The sequence below is a fragment of the Ranitomeya imitator genome, chromosome 1, assembly GCF_032444005.1.
Source record: "Ranitomeya imitator isolate aRanImi1 chromosome 1, aRanImi1.pri, whole genome shotgun sequence".
Taxonomy (NCBI): domain Eukaryota; kingdom Metazoa; phylum Chordata; class Amphibia; order Anura; family Dendrobatidae; genus Ranitomeya; species Ranitomeya imitator.
The window spans coordinates 23,434,513-23,454,807 of NC_091282.1; the positions used below are offsets into that span (position 1 = coordinate 23,434,513).

The 20,295-nt window shown below is 49.6% G+C and overlaps 1 protein-coding gene across 1 annotated transcript in view; it reads right to left on the bottom strand.

Moving 5' to 3' along the window:
• The window catches only part of LOC138659016 (zinc finger protein 271-like), a 53,369-nt gene extending 34,298 nt beyond the window's left edge, over positions 1–19,071 (bottom strand). Inside the window, exon 1 of the mRNA XM_069745876.1 lies at positions 19,048–19,071. The gene's annotated coding sequence lies outside the window, so the exon portion shown is untranslated. The remainder of the gene's footprint in view (positions 1–19,047) is intronic.
• Between the last annotated feature and the right edge of the window lie 1,224 nt (positions 19,072–20,295).

Genomic DNA, 20,295 nt, shown 5'->3' on the forward strand with positions numbered 1-20,295 from the left:
GTGGAGAAAATTTTGGATTCTCGTGTTTCTAGACGGAAACTCCAGTATCTGGTTAAATGGAAGGGTTATGCTCAGGAAGATAATTCCTGGGTTTTTGCCTCTGATGTCCATGCTCCAGATCTTGTTCGTGCCTTTCATGTGGCTCATCCTGGTCGGCCTGGGGGCTCTGGTGAGGGTTCGGTGACCCCTCCTCAAGGAGGGGGTACTGTTGTGAATTCTGTGGCTGAATTCACTCCTGTGGTCACAAGTGGTACTGCAGCTTCTGAGCTTCCTCCCTTAGGTGTTCTGGTGAGCTCGTTGGCTGCTTTGTTATTTAACTCCACCTGATTCTGTCTTCCTTGCTCCTTGTCAATGTTCCAGTGTTGGATCTGAGCTTTGGATCTTTCCTGTGGCCTGCTGCTCTGCTTAGATAAGTTCTTCTTTGCTTTTGTTGCTATTTTTTCTGTCCAGCTTGTCTATTCATTTTGCTGGAAGCTCTGAGACGCAAAGGGTGTACCGCCGTGCCGTTAGTTCGGCACGGTGGGTCTTTTTGCCCCCTTTGCGTGGTTTTTTGCTTTAGGGTTTTTTTGTAGACTGCAAAGTTCTCTTTGCTATCCTCGCTCTATCTAGAATATCGGGCCTCACTTTGCTGAATCTATTTCATCCCTACGTTTTGTCTTTTCATCTTGCTAACAGTCATTATATGTGGGGGGCTGCCTTTTCCTTTGGGGTATTTCTCTGAGGCAAGCCAGGCTTGTTTTTCTATCTTCAGGCTAGTCAGTTCCTCAGGCTGTGCCGAGTTGCATAGGTAGTGTCAGGCGCAATCCACAGCTCCCTTTAGTTGTGTTTAGGATAGGTTCAGGTATTGCGGTCTACAGAGATTCCACGTCTCAGAGCTCGTTCTATTGTTTTTGGGTTATTGTCAGATCACTGTATGTGTTCTGATTGCTGGCACACTGTGTCACTGGATTGCCTTCATAACAGCGCGGTCCCTGCACGTCTGTTCCCCGGCTCCGGGAGCTTCTTCCTGTAATGAGCAGTCACATGGTACCGCTCATTACAGTAATGAATATGCGGCTCCACCCCTAAGGGAGTGGAGTCGGGTCTATATTCCTTACTGTAATGTGCGGTACCATGTGACCGCTCACTACAGGAAGAAGCTGCCGGCACCGGGGAAAAGACTTGCAGAGACCGCGCCAGGAGCAGGTGAGTATAATTACACTGCCCCCGCTCCCCCTCCCCTGCCGACCCCTGGGTATGACTTGAGTATAAGCCGAAAGGGTTACTTTCAGCCCAAAAAAGTGGGCTGAAAATCTCGGCTTATACTCGAGTATATACGGTATATTTTTTGGACTATAAGACTGACTTTTTTTCCTACAAAAAATGTAGAAAAAAATGGGGAGTGCGTCTTATAGTCCAGAATGCCCTGTCTGGCCCCGGCAGCGATCGAGCAGCAGGTCACAGGAGGCAGGAGTCAGCTGCTGCGGCTAACTCCTGTGCCCGCTGCTAAAGAGTAATGAATATTCACTACATTCCACACCTATGGGAGTGGAAAGCAGTGAATATTCATTTCTCTTTAATAGCAGACACGCTGTTAACCGTAGCAACCGGCTCCTGCAGCTGCCGGGCTTTCGCATGTCCCCGTTACTTAAGGGAATGAACAGTCACCGCTTGCCACTCCTATAGGCGTGGAATGCAGTGAATATTCATTACCTTTAGTAGCGGGTACACATGAACGCTAGCAGCTGCAGGAAGCCGGCTGCTGCGGCTAACAGCGTGTCTGCTATTAATGAGCAATGAATATTCATTGCTTTCCACTCCCATAGTCCCGTCGTGGAGAGCAGCGAGTATTCCATCAGCTGTCCTCGGCTTGCGAGCAGCGAATGATGGCACTACCATAAGCTGCTTACAAGCTAAAATCAGCTGCTGGCATCAGAATAAGATGCTGCGAGGGAGTGAAGGAAGCTAAATGTAATAGTTTATGTTTTTTTAATGTTTTTCTGATGGGGCCATGTATAGAGGACAGTGGCCAATCATACCAGGATAAGGATGAGGATATGCATAGCAGGACGCAGATGGGGTCCCTGCATACTAGAACAGGGATGAGGGAGCCATACATACCAGGATGGGGATGAGGAGGCCATGCATACCAGACTAGGGACAAGGGGGCCATGCATACCAGGCTAGGGACAAGGGGGCCATGCCTACCAGGCTAGGGATGAGGGGGGGCATGCATATCAGGATAGGGATGAGGGGGGCCATGCATACAGGACAGTGGCCAATCATACCAGGATAAGGATGGGGATATGCATACCAGGACGCAGATGGAGTCCCTGCATACCAGAATAGGGACAAGGGAGCCATGCATACCAAGATGAGGAGGCCATGCATACTAGAATAGGGATGAGGGAGCCATGCATACCAGGAGGGGGATGAGGAGGCTATGCCTACCAGAATAGGGATAAGGGGGCCATGCCTACCAGGCTAGGGATAAGGGGTCCATGCATACCAGGATAGGGATGAGGGGGGCCATGCATACAGGATAGGGGCCAATCATACCAGGATAAGGATGGGGCCATGCATACCAGGACGTAGATGGGGTCCCTGTATACCAGAATAGGGATGAGGAGGCCATACATATCAGGCTAGGGACAAGGGGGCCATGCATACTAGGATAGGGATAAAGGGGGAATGCATGTCAGGATAGGGATGAGGGGGCCTGTTGTGAATTCTGTTGTCGGGCTCCCTCCTGTGGTCATGAATGGTACTTCGGCTGGTTCTGTCCATGGACTTCCTCTGGTGGGTGTTTCTGAGTTTCACAGGTGACGAGGTTAATTCGTTAGCTGCTGCTTTATTTAACTCCACTTAGATCTCCATGCCACCTGTCAATGTTCCAGTATTGGTCTGTTCACTCCTGGATCGTTCTTGTGACCTGTCTTCCCATCAGAAGCTAAGTTCCAGCTTGTATTTCTTTGGTTTGCTATTTTTCTGTCCAGCTTGCTATTTAATTTGTTGTCTTGCTTGTTGGAAGCTCTGGGACGCAGAGGGAGCGCCTCCGCACCGTGAGTCAGTGCGGAGGGTCTTTTTGCGCCCTCTGCGTGGTCTTTTTGTAGGTTTTTGTGCTGACCGCAAATTAACCTTTTCTATCCTCGGTCTGTTCAGTAAGTCGGGCCTCACTTTGCTAAATCTATTTCATCTCTGTGTTTGTATTTTCATCTTTACTCACAGTCATTATATGTGGGGGGCTGCCTTTTCCTTTGGGGAATTTCTCTGAGGCAAGGTAGGCTTTATTTTTCTATCTTCAGGGCTAGCTAGTTTCTTAGGCTGTGCCGAGTTGCATAGGGAGCGTTAGGCGCAATCCACGGCTATTTCTAGTGTGTTTGATAGGTTTAGGGATTGCGGTCAGCAGAGTTCCCACGTCCCTGAGCTCGTCCTTATTATCAGTAACTATCAGGTCATTCCGTGTGCTCTTAACCACCAGGTCCATTATTGTCCTGACCACCAGGTCATAACATTACAGGTGGCCCAAAGTACTAATGCATCTCAATAGAGGGATAAGAGAAGTTCTGAGACCATTTTTTTTTCTTTGCAGTGTGTTTTGTCTCTATTTTCCCCTTTACCTCTGGGTGGTTCAGGACACTGGTGTAAACATGGACATTCAAGGTCTGTCCTCTTGGATGGATAATCTCACTACAAGGATACAAAACATTCAAGATTTTGTGGTTCAGAATCCGATGTCAGAGCCTAGGATTCCAATTCCTGATTTGTTTTTTGGTGATAGATCTAAGTTCTTGAATTTCAAAAATAATTGTAAATTGTTTCTTGCCTTGAAACCTCGCTCCTCAGGTGACCCTGTTCAACAAGTAAAGATCATTATTTCTTTGTTACGTGGTGACCCTCAAGACTGGGCATTTTCCCTTGCGCCAGGAGATCCGGCATTGCGTGATGTTGATGCGTTTTTCCTGGCGCTTGGATTGCTTTATGACGAACCTAATTCAGTGGATCAGGCAGAGAAAATCTTGCTGGCTCTGTGTCAGGGTCAGGATGAAGCGGAGATATATTGTCAGAAGTTTAGAAAGTGGTATGTGCTCACTCAGTGGAATGAATGTGCCCTGGCAGCAATCTTTAGAAAGGGTCTCTCTGAAGCCCTTAAGGATGTCATGGTGGGGTTTCCCATGCCTGCTGGTCTGAATGAGTCTATGTCCTTGGCCATTCAGATCGATCGACGCTTGCGTGAGCGTAAAGCTGTGCACCATTTGGCGGTACTATCTGAGCATGGGCCTGAGCCTATGCAATGTGATCGGACTTTGACCAGAGCTGAACGGCAAGAACACAGATGTCGGAATGGGCTACGCTTTTACTGTGGTGATTCCACTCATGCTATCTCCGATTGTCCTAAGCGCACTAAGCGGTTCGCTAGGTCTGCCACCATTGGTACGGTACAGTCTAAATTTCTATGGTCTGTTACTCTGATTTGCTCTTTGTCATCCTATTCTGTTATGGCATTTGTGGATTCAGGCGCTGCCCTGAATTTGATGGACTTGTAGTATGCTAGGCGCTGTGGTTTTTTCTTGGAGCCCTTGCAGTATCCTATTCCATTGAGAGGAATTGATGCTACGCCTTTGGCCAAGAATAAGCCTCAGTATTGGACCCAATTGACCATGTGCATGGCTCCTGCACATCAGGAGGATATCCGCTTTCTGGTGTTGCATAATCTGCATGATGTGGTCGTTTTGGGGTTGCCATGGCTACAGATTCATAATCCAGTATTGGACTGGAAATCTATGTCTGTGTCCAGCTGGGGTTGCCAGGGGGTACATAGTGATGCTCCATTTTTGTATATTTCATCTTCCACTCCTTCTGAAGTTCCAGAGTTTTTGTCGGATTATCGGGATGTATTTGATGAGCCCAAAGCTAGTGCCCTACCTCCTCATAGGGATTGCGATTGTGCAATTAATTTGATTCCTGGTAGTAAGTTTCCTAAGGGCCGATTGTTCAATTTATCTGTGCCAGAACACGCCGCTATGCGGAGTTATCTAAAGGAATCCTTGGAGAAAGGCCATATTCGCCCGTCGTCATCACCGTTAGGAGCAGGGTTCTTTTTTGTGGCCAAGAAGGATGGTTCTTTGAGACCTTGTATTGATTACCGCCTTCTTAATAAAATTACAGTCAAATTTCAGTATCCTTTGCCGTTGCTGTCTGATTTGTTTGCTCGTATTAAAGGGGCTAGTTGGTTCACCAAGATAGATCTTCGAGGGGCGTATAATCTTGTGCGTATTAAACAAGGCGATGAATGGAAAACAGCATTTAATACGCCCGAGGGCCATTTTGAGTACCTAGTTATGCCATTCGGGCTTTCCAATGCTCCATCAGTATTTCAGTCCTTTATGCATGACATCTTCCGAGAGTACCTGGATAAATTCCTGATTGTGTATTTGGATGATATTTTGGTCTTTTCGGATGATTGGGAGTCTCATGTGAAGCAGGTCAGAATGGTGTTCCAGGTCCTTCGTGCGAATTCCTTGTTTGTGAAGGGGTCAAAGTGTCTCTTTGGAGTTCAGAAGGTTTCATTTTTGGGGTTCATTTTTTCCCCTTCTACTATCGAGATGGACCCTGTTAAAGTCCAGGCCATTTACGATTGGACTCAGCCGACATCTGTGAAGAGCCTGCAAAAGTTCCTGGGCTTTGCTAATTTTTATCGGCGCTTCATCGCTAATTTTTCTACAGTTGCTAAACCGTTGACTGATTTGACCAAGAAGGGTGCTGATGTGGTCAATTGGTCTTCTGCGGCTGTAGAGGCTTTTCAGGAGTTAAAGCGTCGTTTTTCTTATGCCCCTGTGTTGTGCCAGCCAGATGTTTCGCTTCCGTTTCAGGTTGAGGTTGATGCTTCTGAGATTGAAGCAGGGGCTGTTTTGTCGCAAAGAAGTTCTGAGGGCTCGGTGATGAAGCCATGTGCTTTCTTTTCTAGAAAGTTTTCGCCTGCTGAGCGTAACTATGATGTTGGTAATCGTGAATTGTTGGCCATGAAGTGGGCATTCGAGGAGTGGCGTCATTGGCTGGAAGGAGCCAAGCATCGCGTGGTGGTCTTGACAGATCACAAGAATTTGACTTATCTTGAGTCTGCCAAACGGTTGAATCCGAGACAGGCTCGATGGTCATTATTTTTCTCCCGTTTTGATTTTGTGGTTTCGTACCTTCCGGGCTCTAAGAATGTGAAGGCTGATGCCCTGTCAAGGAGTTTTGTGCCTGACTCTCCGGGTTTTCCTGAGCAGGCGGGTATTCTCAAAGAGGGGGTAATTTTGTCTGCCATCTCCCCTGATTTGCGGCAGGTGCTGCAAAAATTTCAGGCTGATAGACCTGACCGTTGCCCAGCGGAGAAACTGTTTGTCCCTGATAGATGGACTAGTAGAGTTATCTCTGAGATTCATTGTTCAGTGTTGGCTGGGCATCCTGGAATCTTTGGTACCAGAGATTTGGTGGCTAGATCCTTCTGGTGGCCGTCTTTGTCGCGGGATGTGCGTTCTTTTGTGCAGTCCTGTGGGACTTGTGCTCGGGCTAAGCCCTGCTGTTCTCGTGCCAGTGGGTTGCTTTTGCCCTTGCCGGTCCCGAAGAGGCCCCGGACGCATATTTCTATGGATTTTATTTCGGATCTCCCCGTCTCTCAAAAGATGTCGGTCATTTGGGTGGTTTGTGCTCGCTTTTCTAAGATGGTCCATTTGGTACCTTTGTCTAAATTGCCTTCCTCCTCTGATTTGGTGCCATTATTTTTCCAGCATGTGGTTCGTTTACATGGTATCCCGGAGAACATCGTTTCTGACAGAGGTTCCCAGTTTGTTTCAAGGTTTTGGCGATCCTTTTGTGCTAGGATGGGCATTGATTTGTCTTTTTCCTCGGCTTTCCATCCTCAGACAAATGGCCAGCTCGGCTACTTTGGTTTTGCCGTTTTTCTGCAATTCTGGTTTCCATCCTCGTTTCTCTTCAGGGCAGGTTGAGTCTTCAGACTGTCCTGGTGTAGATACTGTGGTGGATAGGTTGCAGCAGATTTGGACTCATGTGGTGGACAATTTGACATTGTCCCAGGAGAAGGCTCAACGTTTCGCTAACCGCCGGCGCTGTGTGGGTCCCCGACTTCGTGTTGAGGATTTGGTTTGGTTGTCATCTCGTTATGTTCCTATGAAGGTTTCCTCTCCTAAGTTTAAGCCTCGTTTCATTGGTCCGTATAAGATTTCTGAGGTTATCAATCCTGTGTCATTTCGTTTGGCCCTTCCTGCTTCTTTTGCCATCCATAATGTGTTCCATAGGTCGTTATTGCGGAGATACGTGGCGCCTGTGGTTCCATCCGTTGATCCTCCTGCCCCGGTGTTAGTTGAGGGGGAGTTGGAGTATGTGGTGGAGAAGATTTTGGATTCTCGTGTTTCGAGACGGAAACTCCAGTACCTGGTCAAGTGGAAGGGTTATGGTCAGGAAGATAATTCCTGGGTTTTTGCCTCTGATGTTCATGCTGCCGATCTGGTTCGTGCCTTTCATTTGGCTCATCCTGGTCGGCCTGGGGGCTCTGGTGAGGGTTCGGTGACCCCTCCTCAAGGGGGGGGGTACTGTTGTGAATTCTGTTGTGGGGCTCCCTCCTGTGGTCATGAATGGTACTTCGGCTGGTTCTGTTCATGGACTTCCTCTGGTGGGTCTTTCTGAGTTTCACAGGTGACGAGGTTAATTCGTTAGCTGCTGCTCTATTTAACTCCACTTAGATCTTTGCTCCATGCCACCTGTCAATGTTCCAGTATTGGTCTGTTCACTCCTGGATCGTTCTTGTGACCTGTCTTCCCATCAGAAGCTAAGTTCCAGCTTGTATTTCTTTGGTTTGCTATTTTTCTGTCCAGCTTGCTATTTAATTTGTTGTCTTGCTTGTTGGAAGCTCTGGGACGCAGAGGGAGCGCCTCCGCACCGTGAGTCAGTGCGGAGGGTCTTTTTGCGCCCTCTGCGTGGTCTTTTTGTAGGTTTTTGTGCTGACCGCAAAGTAACCTTTCCTATCCTCGGTCTGTTCAGTAAGTCGGGCCTCACTTTGCTAAATCTATTTCATCTCTGTGTTTGTATTTTCATCTTTACTCACAGTCATTATATGTGGGGGGCTGCCTTTTCCTTTGGGGAATTTCTCTGAGGCAAGGTAGGCTTTATTTTTCTATCTTCAGGGTTAGCTAGTTTCTTAGGCTGTGCCGAGTTGCATAGGGAGCGTTAGGCGCAATCCACGGCTATTTCTAGTGTGTTTGATAGGTTTAGGGATTGCGGTCAGCAGAGTTCCCACGTCCCTGAGCTCGTCCTTATTATCAGTAACTATCAGGTCATTCCGTGTGCTCTTAACCACCAGGTCCATTATTGTCCTGACCACCAGGTCATAACAGGGGCCATGTATACCAGGATAGGGATGAGGAGGCCATTCATACCAGGATAGGGATAAGGGGGCCATGCATACCATACCAGGATAGGGATGAGGGGGCCATGCACACCAGGATGGGGATGAGGGGGGCATGCATACCAGGATAGGGATGAGGGGGCCATTCATACCAGGATAGGGATGAGGGGAGCATGCATACCAGGATAGGGATGAGGGGGCCATTCATACCAGGATAGGGATAAGGGGGCCATGCATACCAGGATAGGGATGAAGGGGGCCATGCAGGCCAGGCTATGGATGAGTGGGCCATGCATACCAGGATAGGGATGAGGGGGCCATGCATAACAGGATATGGAAGAGGAGGCCATGTATACTAAGACAGGGATGAGGAGACAATGTATACCAGGATAGGGATCAGGGAGCCATGTATACCCGGATAGGGATGAGGGAGCCATGCATACCAGGATAGGGATGAGGGGGGCATGCATACCAGGACAGGGATGAGGGGGGCATGCATACCAGGACAGAGATGAGGGGGCCATGCATACCAGGATGGGGATGATGGGGCCATGTATACCAGGATAGGGATGAGGGGGTCATGCATACCAGGACAGAGATGAGGGGGCCATGCATACCAGGATAGGGATGAGGGGGCCATGTATAACAGGAGAGGGATGAGGGAGCCATGCATACCAGGATAGGGATGAGGGGGGACCATATATACCAGGAGATGGATGAGGGGACTAGATATACCAGGATAGGAAATAGCTAGGTTTGTCTTATGGTCTGGTGTGTCTTATAGTCTGAAAAATATGGTAATAAAATGAGTTATTGATGCGAAGGCTGAAAAACGTTACAAAACCGTCTCTGTAGAGATTGAACCAATCCACCATCAAACAGATAGTGTACAAATGGATGATGTACAAGGCCATATTACCCTCCCCAGAAGTGGTCGGCCAATAAAGATGACTCCTAAAGCAAAACGTGTAGTGGTCCATGGTCATAAAGGAACCCAAGGTAACCTCTCAGCAACCAAAGGCCTCTCTCACATTAGCTAATGTTAAAAGGTTTGTCTACTACTTGGATATCGCCTTTTCAATTACAATATTAACTCATGTAAAATAAATTTATCACGAACGCAACGTAATTTTCAGCACCGGGTCTCATGTGACAGTGTTACGTCTTATGAGCTCTGCAGACAATCAGCAGCCACCAAAGAGCACTTTACTCTCTTTTCCATTAGATAAAAGTGACATCTGGAGGTAGGCACAACTGCTGCTGATCTCTCACTTCCTTTACATGTCAATTTCGTTTGAAGTAAGATCGTAGCAGCCCATTAGCGACATATGACTGGCTGCAGTCAATGTTTAGGAACAGCAAAGTCAAAGTCCTGACTTTAGTTCTCTAGAAATGTTGTGGATCTGAGTTGATAGGAGAAATCCTACTAACATAACTGAGCTGAAGATGTTTGTTTTGTATGGAGGAATGGGATAAAATTCTTCCAAGCCGATATCGAAAACTATCGAACAATTACCTGTAACGTTTAGACGCAGTTATTGCTGCACAAGGGGTCACACCGGATACTGAAAGCAGAGGTTCACAAACTTTAGCCACTCAGACATATAATATTGGATCATTTTCCTTAGTTCAGCCAATAGGGCAGTACCTTTTAAAAAAAGAGGCCCACAGAGGGGGCGATTGTGCTCATCTGGTGGTGGTGTGTAAAAAAAAACGTGAAAATCCACTGCTGGTGCCCCGTGGCTGGAGAAGATACCTTCTACATCTGTTTTTACCAGCACGGAGAGAATCACGTTAGACAGGCCGCACTGCGGGAAATGAGAAGCCTCGGAGCTTCAGATGGGGTTTCTATTACTTCCAACGCATTTCTGTGTCTTTCGCAAAGGTCATTTGTTTTTTTTGACCTTGAGAATGGCACTGGTCTGCCGAAACGCGTTGGTGCTAATAAAACCCTTATCTGAAACTTCAAGGCTCCTCATGTCCATCAGCACAGCCCACCTAACTAGTGATGAGAAAATATACTCATTACTCGAGATTTCCCGAGCATGCTCAGGGGTCCTCCGAGTATTTTTATAGTGCTCGGAAATTTAGTTTTTCTTGCCGCAGCTGAATGCTTTACATCTGTTAGCCAGCATAAGTACATGTGGGGTTTGCCTGACTGCTTGGGAATCCCCACATGTACTTATGCTGACTCATTCAGCTGCGGCAAGAAAAACTAAAAAAAAATACTCGGAGGACCCCCGAGCGTGCTCGGGAAATCTCGAGTAACGAGTATATTCGCTCATCACTACGCCTAACGCGATTCTCTCCATTCTGGTACAAAGTCTAATATTTTGTCTAATATATTTAACCTGGTTTCCGTCATCTGTTTTTCAGAATAAAAAAAAATTCTGAAGAGTTCACAAATTTTCAAGCACCACGGAATATAGTGCAGATATTGCATTCTTTCTGCTTGGATAGAGGAGCAGAATAACTTGTCAAGAAAGCGCCACCATTAAAGCAGCGTCAAAGAAGGTCACGCCTTCACATGAAAACTACATCCACATGGTCACACACTGATCTAATGCTGCCAGGGAAAAATATACAGAACTGAATGTTCTTAGATTAGACTTCTGATCGGACTGTGTGAACCCGCTGCCACGTCACGGTGACCTTCTCAGTGGGTCAGTAAGGTAACATAGTAACATAGTAACATAGTTAGTAAGGCCGAAAAAAGACATTTGTCCATCCAGTTCAGCCTATATTCCATCATAATAAATACCCAGATCTACGTCCTTCTACAGAACCTAATAATTGTATGATACAATATTGTTCTGCTCCAGGAAGACATCCAGGCCTCTCTTGAACCCCTCGACTGAGTTCGCCATCACCACCTCCTCAGGCAAGCAATTCCAGATTCTCACTGCCCTAACAGTAAAGAATCCTCTTCTATGTTGGTGGAAAAACCTTCTCTCCTCCAGACGCAAAGAATGCCCCCTTGTGCCCGTCACCTTCCTTGGTATAAACAGATCCTCAGCGAGATATTTGTATCGTCCCCTTATATACTTATACATGGTTATTAGATCGCCCCTCAGTCGTCTTTTTTCTAGACTAAATAATCCTAATTTCGCTAATCTATCTGGGTATTGTAGTTCTCCCATCCCCTTTATTAATTTTGTTGCCCTCCTTTGTACTCTCTCTAGTTCCATTATATCCTTCCTGAGCACCGGTGCCCAAAACTGGACACAGTACTCCATGTGCGGTCTAACTAGGTAGGGTCACGTTGACGTAGCAGTGGCTTCATTGTTGTGAATTCTGTTGTCGAACTCCCTCCTGTGGTCGTGAATGGTACTTCGGCGAGTTCTGTCCATGGACTCCCTCTGGTGGCTGTGAGTGAAGCTGTTGCTTCTGAGGTTCCTTACGCAGGTGACGTGGTTAGCCTTTGGTTGGCTGCTCTATTTAACTCCACTCAGATCGTTACTCCATTCCAGCTGTCAATGTTCCTGTACTGGTTCAGTTCGCTCTTGGATCTTTCTGGTGACCTGTCTTCTCCAGCAGAAGCTAAGTTCCTGATAGTTATTATTTGTTCATTGTTTCCTTGTCCAGCTGGTTATCATGATTTTGTCTTGCTAGCTGGAAGCTCTGGGATGCAGAGTGGCATCTCCGCACCGTTAGTCAGTGCGGAGGTCTTTTTGCACACTCTGCGTGGTCTTTTGTAGTTTTTTGTGCTGACCGCAAAGATACCTTTCCTATCCTCTGTCTGTTTAGTAAGTCTGGCCTCCCTTTGCTGAAACCTGTTTCATTTCTGCGTTTGTGACTTTCATCTTTACTCACAGTCAATATATGTGTGGGGCTGCCTTTTCCTTTGGGGAATTTCTCTGAGGCAAGGTAGGCTTTATTTTCTATCTCTAGGGCTAGCTAACTCTTAGGCTGTGAAGAGGCGTCTAGGGAGAGTCAGGAACGCTCCACGGCTATTTCTAGTGTGTGTGATAGGATTAGGGATTGCGGTCAGCATAGCTCCCACATCCCAGAGCTTGTCCTGTGTGAGTTTAACTATCAGGTCGTGCCGGGTGCTCCTAACCACCAGGTCCATAACACTTCATACAATCTGATCAGAAGGTTAAACTAAGAACGTCATGTTCAGTTCTGTATACTTTCCCCTGGCGACTAATATTAGAGCCTCGTGTGAGACCCGTATCTCTATCTACAGCTTTGGTATATTTACCAACTGGTTTTGTTATTCTAACACATATTCATCGCATGTTATTATTTACAGAGAGATGAAACACAGTGATAAGGAGGGAGATTTATGGGATGGACCAGCAGCGAAGCTGAGGTGACTTTGTTATAGATATTATATTAATCTCTGATTCTTGATAGAATATGTCTTCTCTAGATTCACACCGCAGATGTCATGACCAAACTCCAAGACACCGCGACTTCTTGATCTACTGAGAAACAAAGATTCCTCCTTCATGACTGGAATCCATTGTTACATATGAATCTCTTTGTAGAGAAGCCCAAAGTCTGAGCTGCTGCAATAGATCACCGCCGACTGAGATCATTGTAGTTCTACAAACAATGAACTGGAAATGCGCAGAACAACAATATTACTGATCACGAGAGATTATTCAGCATCGAGGCCGCTCAGAACATACAACACGTCACCAAGGAGGAACCGTCACACTGGACACTTCCTGCCCGTGTCCTTCACCACTCACACACAAAAAAAACTATAGGAGCCTCCATGTGTATTGTGACATCCTGATAACTGAGAAATAATGTGCAACAGAAGAAAGGTTCCTCCCTGCACTGAGTCATTACAGGAGCCTCCATGTGTAGTGCAGGGTCTGTCACTCTCTCTCCCCCATGTGTAGTGCAGGGTCTGTCACTCTCTCTCCCCCATGTGTAGTGCGGGGTCTGTCACTCTCTCTCCCCCATGTGTAGTGCGGGGTCTGTCACTCTCTCTCCTCCATGTGTAGTGCAGGGTCTGTCACTCTCTCCTCCATGTGTAGTGCGGGGTCTGTCACTCTCTCTCCTCCATGTGTAGTGCAGGGTCTGTCACTCTCTCTCCTCCATGTGTAGTGCAGGGTCTGTCACTCTCTCTCCCCCATGTGTAGTGCGGGGTCTGTCACTCTCTCCTCCATGTGTAGTGCAGGGTCTGTCACTCTCTCTCCTCCATGTGTAGTGCAGGGTCTGTCACTCTCTCTCCCCCATGTGTAGTGCGGGGTCTGTCACTCTCTCCCCCATGTGTAGTGCAGGGTCTGTCACTCTCTCTCCTCCATGTGTAGTGCGGGGTCTGTCACTCTCTCTCCTCCATGTGTAGTGCAGGGTCTGTCACTCTCTCTCCCCCATGTGTAGTGCGGGGTCTGTCACTCTCTCCCCCATGTGTAGTGCAGGGTCTGTCACTCTCTCTCCCCCATGTGTAGTGCAGGGTCTGTCACTCTCTCTCCTCCATATGTAGTGCAGGGTCTGTCACTCTCTCTCCTCCATGTGTAGTGCGGGGTCTGTCACTCTCTCTCCCCCATGTGTAGTGCAGGGTCTGTCACTCTCTCTCCTCCATGTGTAGTGCGGGGTCTGTCACTCTCTCTCCCCCATGTGTAGTGCGGGGTCTGTCACTCTCTCCCCCATGTGTAGTGCAGGGTCTGTCACTCTCTCTCCCCCATGTGTAGTGCAGAGTCTGTCACTCTCTCCCCCATGTGTAGTGCAGGGTCTGTCACTCTCTCCTCCATGTGTAGTGCAGGGTCTGTCACTCTCTCTCCTCCATGTGTAGTGCGGGGTCTGTCACTCTCTCTCATCCATGTGTAGTGCGGGGTCTGTCACTCTCTCTCCCCCATGTGTAGTACAGGGTCTGTCACTCTCTATCCCCCATGTGTAGTGCAGGGTCTGTCACTCTCTCTCCTCCATGTGTAGTGCAGGGTCTGCCACTCTCTCTCCTCCATGTGTAGTGCAGGGTCTGTCACTCTCTTTCCTCCATGTGTAGTGCGGGGTCTGTCACTCTCTCTCCTCCATGTGTAGTGCGGGGTCTGTCACTCTCTCTCCCCCATGTGTAGTGCAGGGTCTGTCACTCTCTCTCCCCCATGTGTAGTGCGGGGTCTGTCACTCTCTCCCCCATGTGTAGTGCAGGGTCTGTCACTCTCTCTCCTCCATGTGTAGTGCGGGGTCTGTCACTCTCTCTCCTCCATGTGTAGTGCGGGGTCTGTCACTCTCTCTCCTCCATGTGTAGTGCAGGGTCTGTCACTCTCTCTCCCCCATGTGTAGTGCGGGGTCTGTCACTCTCTCCCCCATGTGTAGTGCAGGGTCTGTCACTCTCTCTCCTCCATGTGTAGTGCGGGGTCTGTCACTCTCTCTCCTCCATGTGTAGTGCGGGGTCTGTCACTCTCTCTCCCCCATGTGTAGTGCGGGGTCTGTCACTCTCTCTCCCCCATGTGTAGTGCAGGGTCTGTCACTCTCTCTCCTCCATGTGTAGTGCGGGGTCTGTCACTCTCTCTCCCCCATGTGTAGTGCGGGGTCTGTCACTCTCTCCCCCATGTGTAGTGCGGGGTCTGTCACTCTCTCTCCCCCATGTGTAGTGCAGAGTCTGTCACTCTCTCCCCCATGTGTAGTGCAGGGTCTGTCACTCTCTCTCCTCCATGTGTAGTGCAGGGTCTGTCACTCTCTCTCCTCCATGTGTAGTGCAGGGTCTGTCACTCTCTCTCCTCCATGTGTAGTGCAGGGTCTGTCACTCTCTCTCCTCCATGTGTAGTGCAGGGTCTGTCACTCTCTCTCCTCCATGTGTAGTGCGGGGTCTGTCACTCTCTCTCATCCATGTGTAGTGCGGGGTCTGTCACTCTCTCTCCCCCATGTGTAGTGCAGGGTCTGTCACTCTCTCTCCTCCATGTGTAGTGCAGGGTCTGTCACTCTCTCTCCCCCATGTGTAGTGCAGGGTCTGTCACTCTCTCTCCTCCATGTGTAGTGCGGGGTCTGTCACTCTCTCTCCCCCATGTGTAGTGCGGGGTCTGTCACTCTCTCTCCCCCATGTGTAGTGCAGGGTCTGTCACTCTCTCTCCTCCATGTGTAGTGCAGGGTCTGTCACTCTCTCCCCCATGTGTAGTGCAGGGTCTGTCACTCTCTCTCCTCCATGTGTAGTGCGGGGTCTGTCACTCTCTCTCCTCCATGTGTAGTGCGGGGTCTGTCACTCTCTCTCCCCCATGTGTAGTGCGGGGTCTGTCACTCTCTCTCCCCCATGTGTAGTGCAGGGTCTGTCACTCTCTCTCCTCCATGTGTAGTGCAGGGTCTGTCACTCTCTCTCCCCCATGTGTAGTGCAGGATCTGTCACTCTCTCTCCTCCATGTGTAGTGCAGGGTCTGTCACTCTCTCTCCTCCATGTGTAGTGCAGGGTCTATCACTCACTCTCCTCCATGTGTAGTGCAGGGTCTGTCACTCTCTCTCCTCCATGAGTAGTGCAGGATCTGTCACTCTCTCTCCTCCATGTGTAGTGCAGGGTCTGTCACTCTCTCTCCTCCATGTGTAGTGCAGGGTCTGTCACTCTCTCTCCTCCATGTGTAGTGCAGGGTCTGTCACTCTCTCTCCTCCATGTGTAGTGCAAGGTCTGTCACTCTCTCTCCTCCATGTGTAGTGCAGGGTCTGTCACAATCTGTCACGATATTGTATGAAATATCATATAAGTAGTTTCTCTTGTTAGCAGGCTGTAGGCTAAAAAGCCCCCCCCCCCCCCCCCTTCCCTTTCACTCAGCCAAGAGCTGCCTTGCCAATGTACTGGGGGGAGATTTATTGAAGAAAGGAATTTACGATCGCTTTGGAAGGCTCAAACTCTTCTCCAGCTATAACTGGATTAGAAATCTCTAGAATCCATGGAAGTTCTTTGTTCTGTTTTTGTAAGATATTAGGCAAACCATTTAAGATAGGAACAGGAAAATACATATTCTTAATCTCTCTCGGTGGATCTATCCACCACGGTAAACCTGAGCTTCTAACTCCATCAGGTAAAAAAGTAGGGATTTCTCTGTAATGACGCATCACACATATGACATATTTGATCTCGTTAGAATGCCAATGTTAATACGAGATGAATGCTGGGTTTGTTATGACCATGACATGTTCTGGAGCGGAGTTATAGAAATTAGACAAATTTAAGGTTGAATTACTAAAGCTGAAGAGGTAGGAGGGACGAGGTGATCCAACCCCTTTCTAGGATGTCACAGGCTGCAGCTATAACTGTCTGGCCAGATCCCAGGAGTCAGTCTGCTGCTGGGAGAACATGTGAGTCTGACGTGAAGAGCTGTTCCTACCCAGAGTGCTACTGATGCATTGGGACAGATGGAAACTCCACTAGCCTGGTTGCCTGCAATGCTTTGAACACATGTAAGTGTTATTCTCATGTAATCCTTGTTTTTTTATAATTACCCTGTACATATTTGCAATTGTCTCTTTTGTAACATCCTTGTAAAATATTTTGATAAAGCACTGCCTAACTTTTGTGGGGTATATATTTAATACTAGTTCTTTCTCCATGCTCTAAAACGTACCCTAAGTCTCCTGAAGGGAATTACGCTACTGTGTTGAGTTAGCTTCGGACCCGTTTAATCGGAGCTGGTAGCAGCAATACCGTGCAGGCTTTTGGGTGATGTTGTAGCGACTGCGGCGTTAATAATTATTGTTCCTGCCTGAGTGGGAGTAGTTTATCGCGTCGCTGCAGCGTGCCCAATAGCCAGTACATAGCAGGCAGCCTGTCTGGCGACTAATTACCCAGGGTGCAGTACCTAATCTGACCTGAGAGTAAGGGGGCGCCAGAGAGCTGCAAGTGTTAAGTGGAACTGTAAGCGGGATATACATAAATCCCTGCAGTTCGTGGTATATTGAAGAGCAGTGGGATACCTAAAATAAGCCCCTGCTGTAAACTAAGAGGTCTATAGCCTTGTGTGTGTTGTTTCATCACATTGTTAGCAGTGGAGCGATAACTAAGATAACCCCCCTGCACATGTGATAGCCGTCTGTTGGCCTAAAGTCACCCCGACCCGTGACGTAGGGGTGACGGTCACGGTGTGAATCGTGACACTCTCTCTCCCCCATGTGTAGTGCGGGGTCTGTCACTCTCTCTCCCCCATGTGTAGTGCGGGGTCTGTCACTCTCTCTCCTCCATGTGTAGTGCGGGGTCTGTCACTCTCTCTCCTCCATGTGTAGTGCGGGGTCTGTCACTCTCTCTCCTCCATGTGTAGTGCGGGGTCTGTCACTCTCTCTCCTCCATGTGTAGTGCGGGGTCTGTCACTCTCTCTCCTCCATGTGTAGTGCAGGGTCTGTCACTCTCTCTCCCCCGTGTGTAGTGCGGGGTCTGTCACTCTCTCTCCTCCATGTGTAGTGCGGGGTCTGTCACTCTCTCTCCTCCATGTGTAGTGCAGGGTCTGTCACTCTCTCTCCTCCATGTGTAGTGCGGGGTCTGTCACTCTCTCTCCCCCATGTGTAGTGCGGGGTCTGTCACTCTCTCTCCCCCATGTGTAGTGCAGGGTCTGTCACTCTCTCTCCTCCATGTGTAGTGCAGGGTCTGTCACTCTCTCTCCCCCATGTGTAGTGCAGGGTCTGTCACTCTCTCTCCTCCATGTGTAGTGCAGGGTCTGTCACTCTCTCTCCCCCATGTGTAGTGCGGGGTCTGTCACTCTCTCTCCTCCATGTGTAGTGCAGGGTCTGTCACTCTCTCTCCTCCATGTGTAGTGCGGGGTCTGTCACTCTCTCTCCCCCATGTGTAGTGCAGGGTCTGTCACTCTCTCTCCTCCATGTGTAGTGCGGGGTCTGTCACTCTCTCTCCTCCATGTGTAGTGCAGGGTCTGTCACTCTCTCTCCCCCATGTGTAGTGCAGGGTCTGTCACTCTCTCTCCTCCATGTGTAGTGCGGGGTCTGTCACTCTCTCTCCCCCATGTGTAGTGCAGGGTCTGTCACTCTCTCTCCTCCATGTGTAGTGCGGGGTCTGTCACTCTCTCTCCTCCATGTGTAGTGCGGGGTCTGTCACTCTCTCTCCCCCATGTGTAGTGCGGGGTCTGTCACTCTCTCTCCTCCATGTGTAGTGCGGGGTCTGTCACTCTCTCTCCCCCATGTGTAGTGCGGGGTCTGTCACTCTCTCTCCCCCATGTGTAGTGCGGGGTCTGTCACTCTCTCTCCCCCATGTGTAGTGCAGGGTCTGTCACTCTCTCTCCTCCATGTGTAGTGCGGGGTCTGTCACTCTCTCTCCTCCATGTGTAGTGCGGGGTCTGTCACTCTCTCTCCCCCATGTGTAGTGCGGGGTCTGTCACTCTCTCTCCCCCATGTGTAGTGCGGGGTCTGTCACTCTCTCTCCTCCATGTGTAGTGCGGGGTCTGTCACTCTCTCTCCTCCATGTGTAGTGCGGGGTCTGTCACTCTCTCCTCCATGTGTAGTGCGGGGTCTGTCACTCTCTCTCCTCCATGTGTAGTGCGGGGTCTGTCACTCTCTCTCCCCCATGTGTAGTGCAGGGTCTGTCACTCTCTCTCCTCCATGTGTAGTGCGGGGTCTGTCACTCTCTCTCCTCCATGTGTAGTGCGGGGTCTGTCACTCTCTCTCCTCCATGTGTAGTGCGGGGTCTGTCACTCTCTCTCCCCCATATACAGTGCAGGGTGATGGTGGCTATAAATAGGGCGACTCCCTGTAGATCGGGGTGAGGACACAGCACCTACCTCCTCCACCTGCAGAGCGGCTCCGTGTGCGGACAGGACCTGTGTGACGTCACCGTCATGTGATCAGTCACATGGGGAGGAGTCACATGATCAGGGGCGGAGCTCCAGGGTTCTCAGTGTCTGCAGGACTCTGCTGTGCTGGATGATGTCTAGTGTGATAGAGGAGGATGGAGCGGAGCCGTGTGTGTAATGTGTGCGGAGCGGAGCCGTGTGTGTAATGTGTGCAGAGCGGAGCCGTGTGTGTAATGTGTGCGGAGCGGAGCCGTGTGTGTAATGTGTGCGGAGCGGAGCCGTGTGTGTAATGTGAGCGGAGCCGTGTGTGTAATGTGTGCGGAGCGGAGCCGTGTGTGTAATGTGAGCGGAGCCGTGTGTGTAATATGTGCGGAGCGGAGCCGTGTGTGTAATGTGTGCGGCGCGGAGTCGTGTGTGTAATGTGTGCGGAGCGGAGCCGTGTGTGTAATGTGTGCGGAGCCGTGTGTGTAATGTGTGCGGAGCCGTGTGTGTAATGTGTGCGGAGCGGAGTCGTGTGTGTAATGTGTGCGGCGCGGAGCCGTGTGTGTAATGTGTGCGGAGCGGAGCCGTGTGTGTAATGTGTGCGGAGCGGAGCCGTGTGTGTAATGTGTGCGGAGCCGTGTGTGTAATGTGTGCAGAGCGGAGTCGTGTGTGTAATGTGTGCGGCGCGGAGCCGTGTGTGTAATGTGTGCGGAGCGGAGCCGTGTGTGTAATGTGTGCGGAGCGGAGTCGTGTGTGTAATGTGTGCGGCGCGGAGCCGTGTGTGTAATGTGTGCGGAGCGGAGCCGTGTGTGTAATGTGTGGGGAGCGGAGCCGTGTGTGTAATGTGTGTGTAATGTGTGCGGAGCGGAGCCGTGTGTGTAATGTGTGTGTAATGTGTGCGGAGCGGAGCCGTGTGTGTAATGTGTGCGGAGCGGAGCCGTGTGTGTAATGTGTGCGGAGCGGAGCCGTGTGTGTAATGTGTGCGGAGCGGAGCCGTGTGTGTAATGTGTGCGGAGCGGAGCCGTGTGTGTAATGTGTGCGGAGCGGAGCCGTGTGTGTAATGTGTGCGGAGCGGAGCCGTGTGTGTAATGTGTGCGGAGCGGAGCCGTGTGTGTAATGTGTGTGTAATGTGTGCGGAGCGGAGCCGTGTGTGTAATGTGTGCGGAGCGGAGCCGTGTGTGTAATGTGTGCGGAGCCAAGTGTGTAATGTGTGTGTAATGTGTGCGGAGCCGTGTGTGTAATGTGAGCGGAGCC